Raw genomic sequence first — 16,591 nt, 5'->3', positions numbered from 1 at the left:
AGGCTGGCTTGCCAAAGCTGGCCCCTAGCAAGAGGGAGCACCCTGCATACTGAAGGAAAGGAGAGGGAATTCCAGGGGCAGGGAGGAGCTGGAGCCTTGGATGTTGTGAGTGAAGGTGGCTCAGTCTGGGTGAAAGCCAGACCCATCTCTGCTTCCAGGATGCCTTCTCTGATTGACCTCCTGCCTGTCTTGCTCCTACTCTGATGGCATTCCAGCCTGCCTAGCCAGATTGCATCCATTTGCACTCACCTCTATGACTAGGGAGGGTACTCTCACTCTGGCTTTTACTCCGTTTTGTTTTGCAGCCCAATGAAAGCTTTTGTTATCCCCCTACTGCTCCTTGCAGCTGGGAATCTGAGTGGGATCCCACTGCCTTCTTCAAGGAGTTTTTGTTTCCCAGCTGGGCAGGAGGATGTGGATAGTCCCAGTCCTTTCTGCTGCTGACTGCTTATCACTGCCACCCCCCCCCCCAAACAGACACACACACACACACACACACACACACCCTCCACCTGTGTTTTCTTCTATTTTTAAGATATAACTATGCAGTGGTAGGGAGTGAACTCAGGGCCAAGCAAGTACCTGATATGCTGCACAGCTTCCCTGGACCAGTTTTCTCATTCTTTCTTTATTTTTTAAATTTAATTTATTTCTTCCCTTTTGTTGCCCTTGTTATTTTATTGTTGTTGTTATTGATGTCGTCATTGTTGGATAGGACAGAGAGAAATGGCGAGAGGAGGGGAAGACGGAGAAGGGGAGAGAAAGATAGACACCTGCAGACCTGCTTCACTGCCTGTGAAGCGATTCCCCTGCAGGTGGGGAGCTGGGGACTTGAACAGGGATCCTTGTGCTGGTCCTTGTCCTTTGCGCCATGTGCACTCTCATTCTTTATTTCTAAGAGTGAAAGGGAAAGTGAGCAAGAGAGGGAGAGGCAAAGGGGGTGGGAGAGGGAGAAGGAGGAGGAGGAGAAGGGGGAGATGAAGAGAAAGAGACAATTTAGCACTGCTCCCCTATCCTTGGAGTTCCTCTGGTACTGTCCATGGTGGCCCCATGTGGTACCAGGGCTCAAACCCAGGACCTCATACATCGTAAGCGCTTTACTCTACCAAGTGAGCTGTCTCCTAGCCTTTCTCCCTATGTGTTTTAGAAATGATATTATTAGTTCAGCAATCTTATGTAGATTGCAGCATACTGCCTTTAATATCAGCACTGGTAGCTGCTGCCTTGTGCTCGCCACCAGAGTTCCGCTTTCCAGCTCTCCCTCCTTTTTTCTCAGCTTATCTTCTCAGTTTACCCCCTCTCCCCCCCCCCCCCAAGTCTGGAAACCACTGTTTTGTTCTTAGAGTCTGAAAATGTGATTTGATTTGTTTGTTTCTTTGCTTTATGTCTTTGGGTGAATGGAAAAGGACTCAGCTATAAAAAAGATAAAAAGCCCACCTCTTCCAATGGCAGGCAGCCAGTCTCTGCCCCACACTCCCACAGGGCCTCTGCACTGCACTGCCCACCCCTCCTCACCACATGGTCTCTCTCTGTTTCTGTTCCCTCGCTCTGGCACAGTGAAGGGTCTGGGAAGTGAAATGCCTGTTTCTCTGTATTATAAGTCCTCTTGCTCTTTGCAAATCATACTCTGGACACGTAGTCGTATGCCCCCACCACCATTTTTCTCCCTTTCTGGCAGAGAGGAAAACATTCTCCTTTCTACAGGCATAGGGGAATTGGGACTCCTGGCTAAGTATCCCCCACTCCCAGGTTGTTTTAATTTCCTTGGTAGCTCTCTCTGCTTGAGGGAGGGAAGACTTCCCCACCCATCAATTGTTTTTTCTTTGTATTGGCTGGGGTTGGTGCGGGGAATATGATTGGTAATCATCACACAAGTCCTGCTCAGACACTGACTACTTGTTTGGGGGTTCTCTCCATTCATAATATGGGGTATCTAGCAGCCCTGCCTTCAGCTTTGGACTTTAACCCCAATTCCAACAATAAATCCTGTCAAGCACCCCTGTTATACATTGAAAGAATAGATAAGGAACCAAAAACATTGCTTACGGAGCATCAGATCCCGAGATTTACCACTTACAAAGTACTTAGAAAATGAAATTTCTCTTTGGATTTCTAAGATAGATGTTCCAGGTGGAAAAAATCAGTCCAACATTTGTTTGCTTTTAATGAGGGCCAGTTGTGTGTAATAAGTACTATGTTTTCATGAGCTATGATCAAGCTAGTCCCAGTTTCTTAAAACCAGCTCACTTTTTCAGACAATAATGGTATTTTTAGTTGTAGAGTTGTTATTTGTTTTTTTTTGTCTGCCATATGTAAGGCACTATTTTAAGCACATGACACTGTGTTATCATTTAATACTCACAAATACCCAGTGAGGGAGATATTATTATCCTGATTTTACAAAGAAACAGGCTGTGAGTAATTTCTTTCCCTTAGCCATTTAGATTGTAGGTGGCACTGAGATCTAGCTAGCATTTAATGACTGCTTCTGTGTATCAGATCTCCTTTAAAATAGTTCTGTCTGTTAACATCACTATACCAGGCATAAGATAAGCCTGTATTTGGGGGAAATAACACAAGTGTATTATCTAACATTTCTGTAGGGTACAAATCTACTCTCTGAAATCAAAATGTCAGTAGACTATATTCTTTTTTTTTTTTTTTTTTTTTTGCCTCCAGGGTTATCTCTGTGGCTTGGTGCCTGCACTATGAATCCACTGCTCCTGGCAAAAAATTTTTTCCTGTTGTTGTTGCTGGATAGGACAGAGAAGTTGAGAGAGGAGACGGAAACATAGAGGGAGAGAGAAAGACAGATACCCGCAAACCTGCTTTACCGCCTGTGAAGTCTGCAGGTGTCTATCGTCCTCTCCCCCTCTCTGTCTTCCCCTCCTCTCTCGATTTCTCTCTGTCCTATCCAACAACAACAACAACAGTAATGGCCAACAATAATAATAATGACAACATGGGTAACAAATGTGAAAAATGGCCTCCAGGAGCAGTGGATTCCTAGTGCAGGCACTGAGGCCCAGCCTGGAGGCAAAAAAAAAAAAAAAAAAGGAAGTATTATTCTGGGACGTCGGTGGCACACCAGATTGAGCACACACAGTACCATGTGAAAGGACCCCAGTTTGATAGCCCACTCCCCACCTGCAGGGGGTACTCTTCATGAATGGTGAAGCAGATCTGCAGGTGTATCTGTCTCTTCCTCTATCTCTTTATCACTCTGTCTCTCTATCTCTGTCTGTCTTTCTCTCCCCCCCCTTCCCCTCCCCTCTGAACTTGTCTTAAATAACAAGAAAAAGGGGAGGTGGCCACCAGTAATGGTGGATTCATCGTGCCAGCACCAAGCCCCAGCTAACCTTGGTAGTAAAATAAATAAATAAATAAATACTTTAATACATAGATTCTTCTCAAGGTACTTCCAGAAAGAAATACAGTATAAGGAGGCCAGGAAGTAGCACACCCAGTTAAGCACACACAGTACTAAGAACAAGGACCCAAGTTCCAGCCCCTGCTCCCCACCTGCAGGTGGGGAGCTGGGAGGGCTCAAACCTGGATCCTTATGATGGTCCTTGAGTTTCGTGCCATGTGCACTACCACTCAGCCCCCGAATAATCCTTTTCTTTCTCTCCCTGCTTGTTGGTAGATTTTACTTCCTGTGGTTTTATGATCGAGGTTGCCAGTTCCTTGCTGGCAGCTGGTAGGATTCAGAGCAGGTTGCTTGAAGTGTGCCACTTTAGTGTCTTGGGTACTTTGAAATGAATTTACTTAAGAGGCAGCAAGTGCAAGAGAAACAATGCAAAATTCTTTGTTCTTTCAAATTAGTGAATTCCCATCCTGCAGAGCAAAGCTAGAAAAAAGACATCCTTATTAGCAGAGGGAGGGCAGACATGGCTAAAAATACTGTATAAATAGGGCATCACTCCTTTTTGTTTGTTTGTTTTTTTAGGTTTAACTTATCTTTTTTTTAAAAAAATTATTAATAACCAGGTTTGAGCCCCTGGCTCCTGCCTGCAGAGGGAAATTTCATGAGTGGTGAAGCAATGCTGCAGTTATCTCTCTTTTCTTCTCGATCTTCCTCTTCCCTCTCGATTTACAGCAATCTCTATCCAATAAGTAAATATAATTTAAAAAGTTACGAGTGTGTACAAAACTACAAGATAATAGGACTATAAGTCCACCATTCCCATCACCAGAGTTTTATGTCCCCATCACCCTTTAGCAAAAATTGCACTAGTTCTCCTAAGGTCACCAGATATGGGTTGATTTTATATCTGTAGTTTTCTATATCTGTATCTATATTTTTTGCGTTTTTTTTCTATGGCATTTCCTTCCCTTTCTAAGTCACACCTACACCTATTACTATATCCGTGTGTCCTTCTTTTTTCCTCTTCTCTTTCAGATAAATGAATCAGTGCTGTACTCCCCTCTGGTGTTTTCCAGATTTGTTTCCTTTTCATTGATGGTATAAACACAGATTTCTGGTCACAAACACTTCAGGTCCTGGAGGAATTGGGGTCCAGAGCCCTCTGGTAATCTTCCCTTAGCATTTAATCCTCTGGGAGTCTGAACCAGAATTATTTGTTGGGGTGAAGAAGGTGGGAGTTCTGGCTTCTGTAAATACTTCTTCACTGGACATGGACGTTGACAGGTGGATCCATACCTCCAGCCTATTTACTTCTTCACTAATCTATAAACATTCTTCTTCTCTCAATTCTTTGCCTAAAAAAGGCTACAGAACCCAGATGCTCAGTCATTTTTCTAGGTTATGTCTTAATGGGCTTCAGTGGCAGAGGCACTACAGTGGTCAGTATTTTATTTTATTATTATATATATATTTATTTATTTCCTTTTGTTGCCCTTGTTTAGAATTGTTGTGGTTATTGATGTCATTGTTGTTGGATAGGATAGAGAGAAATGGAGAAAGGAGAGGGAGAGAAACATAGACACCTGCAGACCTGCTTCACCACCTATAAAGTGACTCCCCTGCAAGTGGGTTATTTTATTATATTTTATTTTATTTTTCTTCTGCTAATTTGCTCATTCTTGCTGTGCCTTTCTAATGAATAGACCAGCCCAAAGATCTGGGGAGTAAAGGGAACTCTACTCTCTCCAGTGCTGCCACCAAAGGCTGTTCTTAGTGTCTAGAGGCCACTCTTAGTCTTTGGATGGGCAATTTTCCTCATTGTTAACACTTCCAATGGCAAATGTGGTCTGTTTACCTATGTATGCTGTGGCTTGATTTTAGAACCATTTTAGGTTCATAGTAACATTAAGAGCAAAGTATAGAAACACCCCTTTCCTGACAGTACTGGCATATAATCACATAAGTTCATTGTTTACATTAGGGCTCACTCTTGATGTTTTCTGTTCACTGGCCCTGATGTATAAGGACTGTTTTTTTTTTAATTTCTTTATTAGGGAATTAATGTTTTACATTCGACAGTAAATACAATATTTTATACATGCATAACATTTACCAGTTTTCCACATAACAATACAACCCCCACTAGGTCCTCTGTCATCTTTTTTGGACCTATATTCCCCCCCCACACACACACACCCCAGAGTCTTTTATTTTGGTGCAACATGCCAATTACAGTTCAGGTTCTACTTGTGTTTTCTCTTCTGATGTTGTTTTTCAACTTCTGCCTGACAGTGAGATCATCCCATATTCATCCTTCTAATTCTGACTTATTTCACTTAACATGAATTTTTCAAGGTCCATCAAAGATGGGCTGAAAACGGAGAAGTCACCATGTCACCATTTTTAATAGCTGAGCAGTATTCCACTGTGTATATATACCACAACTTGCTCAGCCACTCATCTGTTGTTGGACACCTGGGTTGCTTCCAGGTTTTGGCTATTGCAAATTGTGCTGCCAAGAACATATATGTACACAGATCTTTTTGGATGGGTGTGTTGGGTTCCTTAGGATATATCCCCAGGAGAGAAATTGCAGGATCACAGGGTAGGTCCATTTCTAGCCTTGTGAGAGTTCTCCAGACTATTCTCCACAGAGGTTGGGCCAATTGACGTTCCCACCAGCAGTTCAGGAGGGTTACTTTGACCCCACACCCTCTCCAGCATTTGCTGCTGTTATCTTTTCTGATGTATGACATTCTCACAGGAGTGAAGTGGTATCTCATTGTTGTCTTTATTTGCATTTCTCTGACAATCAAAGACTTGCAGCATTTTTTCATGTGTTTCTCAGCCTTTTGGATTTCTTCTGTGGTGAATATTCTGTCCATGTCCTCCCCCCATTTTTGGATGGGGTTATTTGTTTTCTTGTTGTTGAGATTTGCAAGTTGTTTATATATTCTTCTTTCAGGGCAGGTTTGGTGATAGTTAATTCTTTCAGCTGTTGCTTGTCTGAGAAGGTTTTGATGCCTCCATCTAGTCTGAATAACAGTCTAGCAGGATATAGTAGTTTTGGTTGAAAACCTTTCTCATTGAGCACTTTCTCATTGATAGATATCTTGCCATTGTCTTCTGGCCTGTAGTGTTTGCGTGGAGAAGTCTGCTGCAAATCTTATGAGTTTTCCTCTGTAGGTGACTTTGTTTTCCTCTTGCAGCCTACAGGATCTTTTCTTGATCCTTATTCCTTTCCATTCTAAATATGATGTGTTTTGGTGTCTTTAAGTCTGGGTTAATTCTGTTTGGGACCTTCTGGGCTTCTTGAACCTTTATGTCTTTGATGTTGTCTAGACTAGAGAAGTTCTCAGCTATTAGGGCCTGAAGAATGCTTTCTTCCTCTTCCTCTGGTAAGCCAGTAATGAGTATATTGTTTCTTTTGAAGTCATCCCATAGGTCTCTGTTGTTGCTTTTAGAGTCTCTCAGTCTCTTTTTGAGATCTCTTACTTCTTTTTTAGTTGTCTTTAATTTGGCCTCGATCTTACTAAGTTTTTCTTCAGCCTCATTGATTCTGTTCTCTCTCCCCTCTACTGTTTTCTGGAATTAATCTATTTTGTTACCCTGTTCTAATACTGTTTTATCTTGTTGAGATAGTTGTATTCTTAGCTCAGCTATTTCAGCTTTCAGCTCTCTAATAACATTGAGATAATTAGTGTTTTCTTCCAGAGTCTCGTTTGTTGTTTCTGCATTTCTGATGACAATTCTTTCAAATTCTTTACTCACTCCTGTGTCTATTTGCTTAACTAGTGTTTGGATGTTGACCTCATTATTTTGTGCTTCACCCTTTGGGGGGCTTTTAGCTGGCCTCTTGTCCTAGTTCATTTCTCCAATATTTCTTCTTGTTGATTTAACCATTCTATGTAGTATGTTATGAGGTCCCTCTCTCAGTACTTTATAAATTACTGATCACTCTTGCCTGGATTGACTTGTGTCTATGTAAGGTGCTTAAAAGGTTCACATTTGTGGAAATTGACAGTTGTTTCAAAATTATTTTAATCCCTGAGTTGTAGCACAGTGGCTTTAAATCCTCTTTTGTTCTTTTTCTTCCCTGTAGGCTTTGGGACCCTGAGTGCTTTTAAATTATAAATAGACTACTTAGCTTAATCACTGACTCCTGTCCAAGAGAGAAAGCAGGGTGTGGCAGAGATAATCCAGTGGTTATGCAAAGAGAGTCTCACAGTCCCACTGCTAGGTCACTGAGGTATAGATCTTCTGAGTTTCCAGGTTAGTTCTCTGTTCACTGGTGTCAGCTCAGGACCTCCTTCCTGCTGCTCCAGCTTCTGAGGGCAGTAGCATTGGAGACTCACAGTTGTATTTGGTGAGTTTTAGGGGAGTCCTCTCCTCTCTTCAACCATCTTTTTGTTGGTGAAACAGACTGGAGATGGTGCATCAACAGGTAAACTGCCTGACTGTTACCAGCCACTTAATCTCTCCCTAGGCTCCTCTCTATCTGTGAGCTACACGTATTTGCACTCACTGGTGATTTGGTGGGTTCCTGTAGTCGTTCTAGTCCTTTTTGTGGTCCCAGATGATCTCGTTTGGTATTCCTAGTTGACTTGGGAGAGGAGAGGAGTGAAACACAGCTGCTACTGTGCTCCATAGCCCCACTTCCCCATTTTTTATTACTAGTGATTTAATAATAATTGACAAGATTTTGGGATAAGAGAGATACATTTCCATATAATTCCCACCACCAGAGTGCCATATTCCACTCCATCCCCCATTGGAAACTTCTCTATTCTTTATCCCTGTGGGAGTATGGACTATAGATATCTATTAGGTGCAGAATGTGGGAATTCTTGCTTCTGTAATTGCTTCTTCTTTGCACATGGGCATTGGCAGGTCAATTCAACCTGTCTCTTTCTTTCCCTAGTGTGGTAGGGCTCTGGGGAGGTGGGGTTCCAAGACACATTGATGAGGTTGTCTACCAAAGGTAGGCAGGTTGGCATCATGGTTTTTCAACTTTTGTCTATGAATGAGATCATCCCATATTCATCCTTTTGTTTCTGAGTTATCTCACTTAACACGATTGTGTCACGCTTCATCCAAGATGAGGTGAAGAAGGTGAATTCACCATTTTTAATAGTTGAATAGTGTTCCATTGTGTAGGTACACCACAATTTTCTCAGCCACTCATCTGTTGTTGGACACTTGGGTTGTTTCTAGGTTTTGGCTAATACAAATTGTGTTGCTATGAACATAGGTATACACAGATCATTTTGAATGGGGATTTTTGGTTCCTTAGGATATATCCCAGGAGAGGAATTGCAGGTTGATAGGGTAGGTCCATTTCTAGCCTTCTGAGAGTTCTCCTGAATGCTCTCCACAGGGGTTGGACCAATTGACATTCCCACTAGCAGTGCAGGAGGGTTCCTTTGTCCCCACAACCTCTCCATCATTTGTTGCTGCTACCTTTTTGATGTATGACATTCTTACAGGACTGAAGTGGTGTCTCATTGTTGTCTTTATTTGCATTTCTCCGACAATGAATGACTTGGAGCATTTTTTTTTCATATTTGTTGGCCTTCTGGATCTCTGCTGTGAAGAATATTCTGAGCATATCCTCTCTCCATTTTTGGAGGGGGTCATTTGGTTTCTTTTTGGTGAGTTTGGTGAGATCTTTATATATTTTGGTTATTAGCCTCTTGACTGATGTATGGCATCTTCTCCCATTCTGTGAGGGGTCTCTTTGTTTGGGTGGCGGTTTCTTTTGCTGTGCAGAGCTTTTAATTTGATGTAGTCTCATTATTATTATTATTATTATTATTATTATTATTTATGAGTAAGATAGAGGGAGAGAGAAAGAATCAGACATCACTCTGGCACATGTGCTGCCGGGGATCAAACTCGGGACCTCATGCTTGAGAGTCCAAAGCTTTACCACTGCGCCACCTCCTGGACCACTCATTGTTCTATTTTTGATTTAGTCTTCTTTGTAATTGGATTCATATCATTGAAGATGCCTTTAAAATTAGATGAAAAGAATTCTACCAATGTTTTCTTCTAAGTATTTAAAAATTTCTGGTGTAACATCCAAGTCCTTGATTAACTTTTGTGTTTGGTAAAATAGAGTAGTTCAGTTCCATTCTTCTGCTTGTTTCCATCCAATTTTTCCAAGACCATTTGTTGAAGAGATTCTCCTTTCCCCATTTGATAGTACGAGTGGGCACCTTTGTCAAAGATTAGATGTCCATAGGTGTGGGAGTAATTCTGCCTTTTTTTTTTCCGTCCAGGATTATTGCTGGGCTCGGTGCCTGCACCATGAATCCACCGCTCCTGGAGGCCATTTTTTCCCCCTTTTGTTGCCCTTGTTGTAGCCACGTTGTGGTTATTATTATTGCCATTGTTGATGTTGTTCGTTGTTGGATAGGACAGAGAGAAATGGAGAGAGGAGGGGAAGACAGAGGGGGGAGAGAAAGATAGACACCTGCAGACCTGCTTCACCACCTGTGAAGCAACTCCCCTACAGGTGGGGAGCCAGGGGCTTGAACCAAGAGCCCCTATGCTGGTCCTTGCACTTAAGCGCCACATACGCTTAACCCACTGCACCACTGCCTGGCCCCCAATTCTGTCTTTTATAGACAAACTATCTCAATTGTCACAGCTTTAGAGTAAATTTTAATTTACTAAGAGGGTCAGTTATTGTTTCTTTGTCAGAATTTTCTTTGTCATTCTTCCACTTTTTTAAATGGGATTGATGAATTTATTTATTTATTTTTTTAACTTATTTTTTATTTAAGAAAGGATAAATTAACAAAACTGTAGGATAGGAGGGGTACAGCTCCACACAATTCCCACCACCCAATCTCCATATCCCGTTCCCTCCCCTGATAGCTTTCCCATTCTCTATCCCTCTGGGAGCATGGACCCAGGGTCATTGTGGGTTGCAGAAGGTGGAAGGTCTGGCTTCTTTAATTGCTTCCCCACTGAACATGGACGTTGACTGGTTGGTCCATACTCCCAGTATGCCTCTCTCTTTCTCTAGTAGGGTGGGTCTCTGGGGAAGCAGAGCTCCAGGACACATTGGTGGGGTCTTCAGTCCAGGGAAGCCTGGCCAGCATCCTGATGGCATCTGGAACCTGGTGGCTGAAAAGAGAGTTAACATACAAAGCCAAACAAATTGTTGAGCAATCATGCATGCAAAGGTTGGAATAGTGGAGAGGAAATGTTGGGGGGTACTCACTGCAAACTCTAGTGTACTTCTGCTTTCAGGTATATATTTTGCACTAGTTTATGGATACGTGTGAACATATGCTCTATCTCAGGGGACCTGGTCTATATCTAGGCTTTGGGACTTTGTTAGAAAGTGAACCACCTGTAATGGAATTAGAGAATATTATGAAAGGAAAGGTCTCACCCGAGTAATGAAGCTGAAGGGTTGTCATTCCACACCTGAAGTCTCTGGACACAGTCTGAGCTGAAGCATGTTGAGGTGGCAATCGTTGTGTTGATAAGGTTGCGATCGGCAGATGCAAAATTCTTTGATATGGATTTGGAGAGGCATGCGGGAAAGGGCCCTATCCTAAGGTTCCAGGACTGGGGGAAATATAGGCTCTGTAGTGGAGATGTGAGGTTCCTGCTGTCTTAGGATTCAAAAAGACAATGGATAGTTATTGTTATCATCACATTATTTGGTAATTGGGTTAACTTTGAAAAGTCCTTTTGTTATGGTTTGCTGTACAGTACCCAGTATCTTGTATATAGCTGTGCTATTGGTTGTTTCTGATCTGTTTGGTCTAGGCTTTTGAGAAAGTCCACGTATCAAATACACAGCCTATATATTAAAAAGACTCAGTCTGTGTTTTAAAATCTTTGAGACATACAATTAATTTTCCCCCTTTCATATTAATTAACTAGTGATTTATATGACTACACTTTACTAGGAGTGTACATAAACACTATTCCTACCACTGTGTGGGACTGTGTCCCATCCCACCCACCCACCTCGAAAGCGCACCGGCCCAGGAAGCTGCATGTCTACCCTTCACCACTGGGTTTTTACTTTGGTGCACTACTCTAGATTTAGTCAGATTCTGCTTTTAGTTTCCCTTTCTTTAGTTCTTCTTTTTCAACTTCTGTTGATGAGTGGGATCATCCCATACTCATCTTTATCTTTCTGACTTAGCTTACTTAACATAATTTCTTCTAGCTCTGTCCAAGATGGGTCAGAGAAGGTGGGTTCATTGTTCTTGACAGCTGTATAGTATTTCATTGTGTATATATACCACAGCATTCTCAGCCACTCATCTGTTGTTGGGCACCTGGGTTGCTTCCAGGTTTTAGCTATTATGAATTGTGCTGCTATGAACATAGGAGTACACACTTCTTTTTGGTTGGGTGTTATGGAGTCCTTGGGGTATAACCCCAGGAGAGGAATTACTGGGTCATATGGAAGGTCCATGTCTAGCCTTGTGAGAGTCCTCCCGACTGCTCTCCACAGAGGCTGGACTAATTTACATTCCCACCAGCAATGCAGAAGGGTTCCTCTATCCCCACAGCCGCTGCAGCATTTGTTGCTGCTGTCCTTTTTGATGTATGCCATTCTCACAGGAGTGAGGTGGTTTCTCATGTTGTCTTTATTTGCATTTCTCTAACAAACAGCAACCTGGAGCAGTTTTTCATATGTTTCCTTTTGGATCTCCTCTGAAGTGAATGTTCTGTTCATATCCTCTGCCCATTTTTGGATGGGGTCATTTGCTTTTTTGGTGCTAAGTTTGCTGAGCTCTTTGTATATTTTGGCGATTAGTCTCTTGTCTGATGTTTGGCATGTGAAGATCTTCTCCCATTCTGTGAGGGGTCTGTTTGTTTGTGTGATAGTTTCTTTGGCTGTGCACAAGCTTTTCACTTTGATGTAGTCCCATTGGTTTGTTTCTGCTTTAGTCTTCCTTGGAATTGGGTTTGTTTCATCAAAGATGTCCTTGAGGTTTGGGTGGGAAAGTGTTCCACCAATGTTTTCCTCTAAGTATTTGATAGTTTCTGGTCTAACATCCAGGTCCTTGATCCATTTGGAGTTGATTTTTGTTTCTGGTGAGATAAGGTGGTTCAATTTCATTCTTCTGCATGTTTCAGCCCAGTTTTCCCAGCACCATTTATTGAAGAGAATCTCCTTCTTCCATTTAATACTCTGGGCCCCCTTATCAAAGATTAGATGTCCATAGGTGTGGGGGTTTAGTTCTGGGTTTCCAATTCTGTTACACTGGTCTGTGTGCCTATTTTTGTTCCAGTACCAAGCTGTTTTGATGATGATGGCCTTATAATATAGTTTGAGATCTGGGAGTGTGATGCCTCCAATTCTGTTTCTTTTCCTCAAAATTGTTTTGGCAATTCTAGGTGTTTTCTGGTTCCAGATAAGTGATTGTAGTTTTTGTTCTATTCTCTTAAAGAACCTTGGTGGAACTTTGATGGTTATCGCATTAAATTTGTATATGGCTTTAGGGAGAATATTCATTTTGATGGTATTTACTCTTCCAATCAATGAACATGGGATGTCTTTCCACTTCTTGGTATCATTTTCTATTTCCTTGAATAGTGACTCATAGTTTTCAGTATACAAGTCTTTCACTTCTTTGGTCAGCTTTTTCCTAGGTATTTTGTTGATTTTGCTGCAACAGTGAATGGGATTGATTTCTGGATGTCTTCTTCTTCAGATTTAGTGTTTGCATAAAGAGATGCCACTGATATTTGTACATTGATTTTGTAGCCTGACACCTTGCTATATTGCCTAATAACTTCCAGTAGTTTTCTGCTGGATTCTTTAGGTTTTTTATGTATACTATCATATCATCTGCAAATAGTGAGAGCTTGACTTCTTCCCTTCCAATCTGTATTCCTTTGATTTCTTTCTCTTGCCTGATTGCTATGGCAAGAACTTCCAATACTATGTTGAAGAGTAATGGTGATAGTGGACAGCGCTATCTAGTCCCTGATCTGAGGGGGAATGCTTTCAGCTTCTGTCCATTGCATATGATGTTGGCTGTAGGTTTGCTATATATGGATTCCACTATCTTGAGGAATTTCCTGCCTATTCCCATTTTTTGTAGAGTTTTTAGCATGAATGGATGTTGGACTTTGTCAAAGGCTTTCTCTGCATCTATTGAGATAATCATGTGGTTTTTGGCTTTGCTTTTATTGATGTGTGAATGACATTGATTTACTTACGTATGTTGAACCAGCCTTGCATTCCTGGGATGAATTCCACTTGGTCGTGATGAACAATTTTTTTGATGTGCTGCTATATCCGGTTGGCCAAGACCTTGTTTAATATAATATTTTGGCATCTATTTTCATCAGAGATATTGGTCTATAGTTTTCCTTTTTTGCTGTGTCCCTATCTGCTTTTGGTATCAGTGTGATGTTGGCTTCATAGAAGGTAGAAGGGAGTATTCCTGTTTCTTCAATCTTATGGAAAAGCTTTAGAAGTATGGGTACTAACTGTTTCCTGAAAGTCTTGTAGAATTCGTTTGTGAAGCCATCTGGTACAGGACTTTTGTTGTTGGGGACATTCTTCCACTTTTTTTTTATTGATTCCTACTAATACTTTATTTGAATTTTATTAGATCTAATTTTATTAGATCATATAATTGAGAAATGAAACTTCCTATCCAAAAATAAGTTTTATACTGTCATATTCAATCCTTATTGTGCTTGTCTAGACAGGGTATTTAATTTTAATCAAAGCACATTTTTGTGGAGATTATTACAGATATTTTATGTTTTTGATCTTCCTATTAGTATTCCAGTAGCTTTTTATTTTTATAATTTTTCTAATTATTTCTCATACATAGGAAATTAATTTTTGTTGATAACCAGCCAGATTATTTAAGTATCTTCTTTTTATTAAAAAACATATACTTTGGCAGTCAGGTGGTAGCGCGGTGGGTTAAGTGCAGGTGGGGAGCAGGGGCTTGAACTGGGTCCTTGAGTATGGTAATGATGCGCTTAATTAGGTGTGCCAATGCCGACCCCCTAGTGTGGTGTCTTTTAAAGTGTCTTTTATATCTGTTTGGATTTTCTCTCCATGCACTTTGATTTTGTAGGTTATGGTAGCTTCTCCTCTTTTCTAGTATTAACACCTTCTGTTTTATGCTTTTCATAGGTATGCTTTTAGTGTTCAGGGATTTCAGTGTTGGCTTTTTCCTCCCTCTCTTTTCAATTGGATTTCTTCTAGCCCTCATCAGTATCTAGCTCTGTGACCTTGGGCAGGTTACAGACAGACTAAGAAAGTGGAATTGAGAGAGGTAGTGAGAGGCTGAGTCAGGATGCAGACTTAGGGCTTCTAACTTCTGAGTCTTTATCTAAGCAACTTTAAAAAAAATATATTATTTTGGAAATTAATTTTCTTTTTTAATATTTATTTATTCCCTTTTGTTGCCCTTGTTGTTTTATTGTTGTAGTTATTATTGTTGTTGTTATTGATGTCATTGTTGGATAGGATAGAGAGAAATGGAGAGAGTAGGGGAAGACAGAGAGGGGAGAGAAAGACAGACACCTGCAGACCTGCTTCACCACCTGTGAAGCGACTCCCCTGCAGGTATCACCACCTGTGAAGCGACTCCCCTGCAGGTATCACCACCTGTGAAGCGACTCCCCTGCAGGTGGGGAGCCGGGGGCTTGAACCGGGATCCTGTGCTGGTCCTTGCGCTTTGCTCCAACCTGCTGAGCTACCGCCTGACTCCTTCCAACCTGCTGCGCTACAGCCTGACTCCCTGCACCCTATTTTTATGGCCTCAAATGAAGCATAGAAGCTTGTCTCTTTCACATCTTTCTCATTTTCCTTTCTTCCTTTATCCCTCCTACCCCCCCCGCCCCCGCCCGCTTCTTGTTTATAGGTACTCTGAAGTTAGTCAAACTGTACTTAATTGTGTTTTCCCTGTTGTATTAGAAACGTGTGCATCAAACAGTCAGCATCCAATTAGGCTGTTCTGGTGACTGGGGAGGAAGGCTGAACTCTGACTTGGAAAGGATGGATTGTACTTTCTAGCACTGCTACTCCATGAGGATAGATAGATATTTAAGTGGGATTATGTGGTCCTGAAGCCCCCCCCCCCCCAACCATTTGCTTTCATCTTTGCTACATTGTTCCTTCTAGCACTCTTGCCCTTCAACCACCATAAAGACCTATTTGACAGTGAAACACAGCACACTGTGAAAGGCTGAGATCAGATGAATCTGGTTTCTGGAAATGTCATTATTTTAAATGGAAGCATAGGAGGGAGAGCAGGAAAATAGTTGAGGCTTTTGTGGGGAAGTGGAAAGCAAGAGGCCAAATAAAAGTTCAGTTCAGTGAGGAGGAAACAGCCACTGGCTTTAATGATGGATGTGAGTGAATTTTGCTGTATGTTTTTCTAGATCCATTTCAGATTGGTTTCTCTCCTTAGTGAAGCTTTGTTCTGTGCTGAATAGTTAGGATGAGGATGGATAAACAGTGGGGAAATGACAGCAAATATTATCTGGTTGCTTTGCCAAGCAACAGAATTGACATTTCCACTTAGCACATCTTCTCTTACTCAGCAAACCACTTCGGACTTTGTCAAGTATGATAGCTTTGAGAACGAAGCCAAGGAAAGTATCAGACAGATGTGGTTCCTGACCCCCAGTTGTTAGAACCAGTGGGGTAGATAGCTCAGAGGAGAGAAGAGAGCAGGGCTCCTGGCCTGAATGGTGGGCGAGTGAAATTTGAGTCAAGAGGTAGGTAGTATAGTACATCCTGAGCCTGGGGAAAGCATGGGAAGTGGTGTTCGCTTTTGAGTTTATGCTGAGTAGTTGGCTTCAGCAGAAAATATGGGAAAGCTGAGAAACCATAGCAAAAATCTTGGGTAGCTTAGCCGAACCTGGAGAGGTCTTTGGCCGGTGCTGTAAATTGTTGGGAGTGGACGTCACTCCATAACTGATTGGCAGTCTGAATCTGCTGGCAGTGAGAGATAGATAGTGAGGTAAGAGGAAGTCACATCAAAGACAGAAGTGTAGACAATATCCTCATTGATGTCTGCAGACAACAGCATAGACAGGGCAGATTTAAGAGACACCCCCCCCCCCCCCCCGCGCAGGAAACCCTCCAGACTGAAGAACTGTTGGGTAGAGATAATGAACGAGAAGGAAATTGTATAGTAAATAAGGTTTGAGCTCAAGTGCTTCTGCTCAACACTGAGCTGACTAGGTAAGTTTGAAATCTGGGCA

At 41.8% G+C, this 16,591-nt stretch overlaps 1 protein-coding gene and 1 long non-coding RNA gene across 3 annotated transcripts in view; one reads left to right on the top strand and one right to left on the bottom strand.

Moving 5' to 3' along the window:
- Positions 1–16,591, top strand: part of ST8SIA1 (ST8 alpha-N-acetyl-neuraminide alpha-2,8-sialyltransferase 1) — a 171,198-nt gene that overhangs the window by 18,731 nt on the left and 135,876 nt on the right. The window lies entirely within an intron of this gene.
- The window catches only part of LOC132539422 (uncharacterized), a 328,586-nt gene continuing 322,037 nt past the window's right edge, over positions 10,043–16,591 (bottom strand). Inside the window, exon 3 of the long non-coding RNA XR_009550705.1 lies at positions 10,043–10,494. This is a non-coding gene — a long non-coding RNA (uncharacterized LOC132539422). The remainder of the gene's footprint in view (positions 10,495–16,591) is intronic.

Source organism: Erinaceus europaeus, chromosome 7, assembly GCF_950295315.1.
Source record: "Erinaceus europaeus chromosome 7, mEriEur2.1, whole genome shotgun sequence".
Classification (NCBI taxonomy): Eukaryota; Metazoa; Chordata; class Mammalia; order Eulipotyphla; family Erinaceidae; genus Erinaceus; species Erinaceus europaeus.
This window is presented reverse-complemented; position numbering and strand designations above follow the sequence as displayed.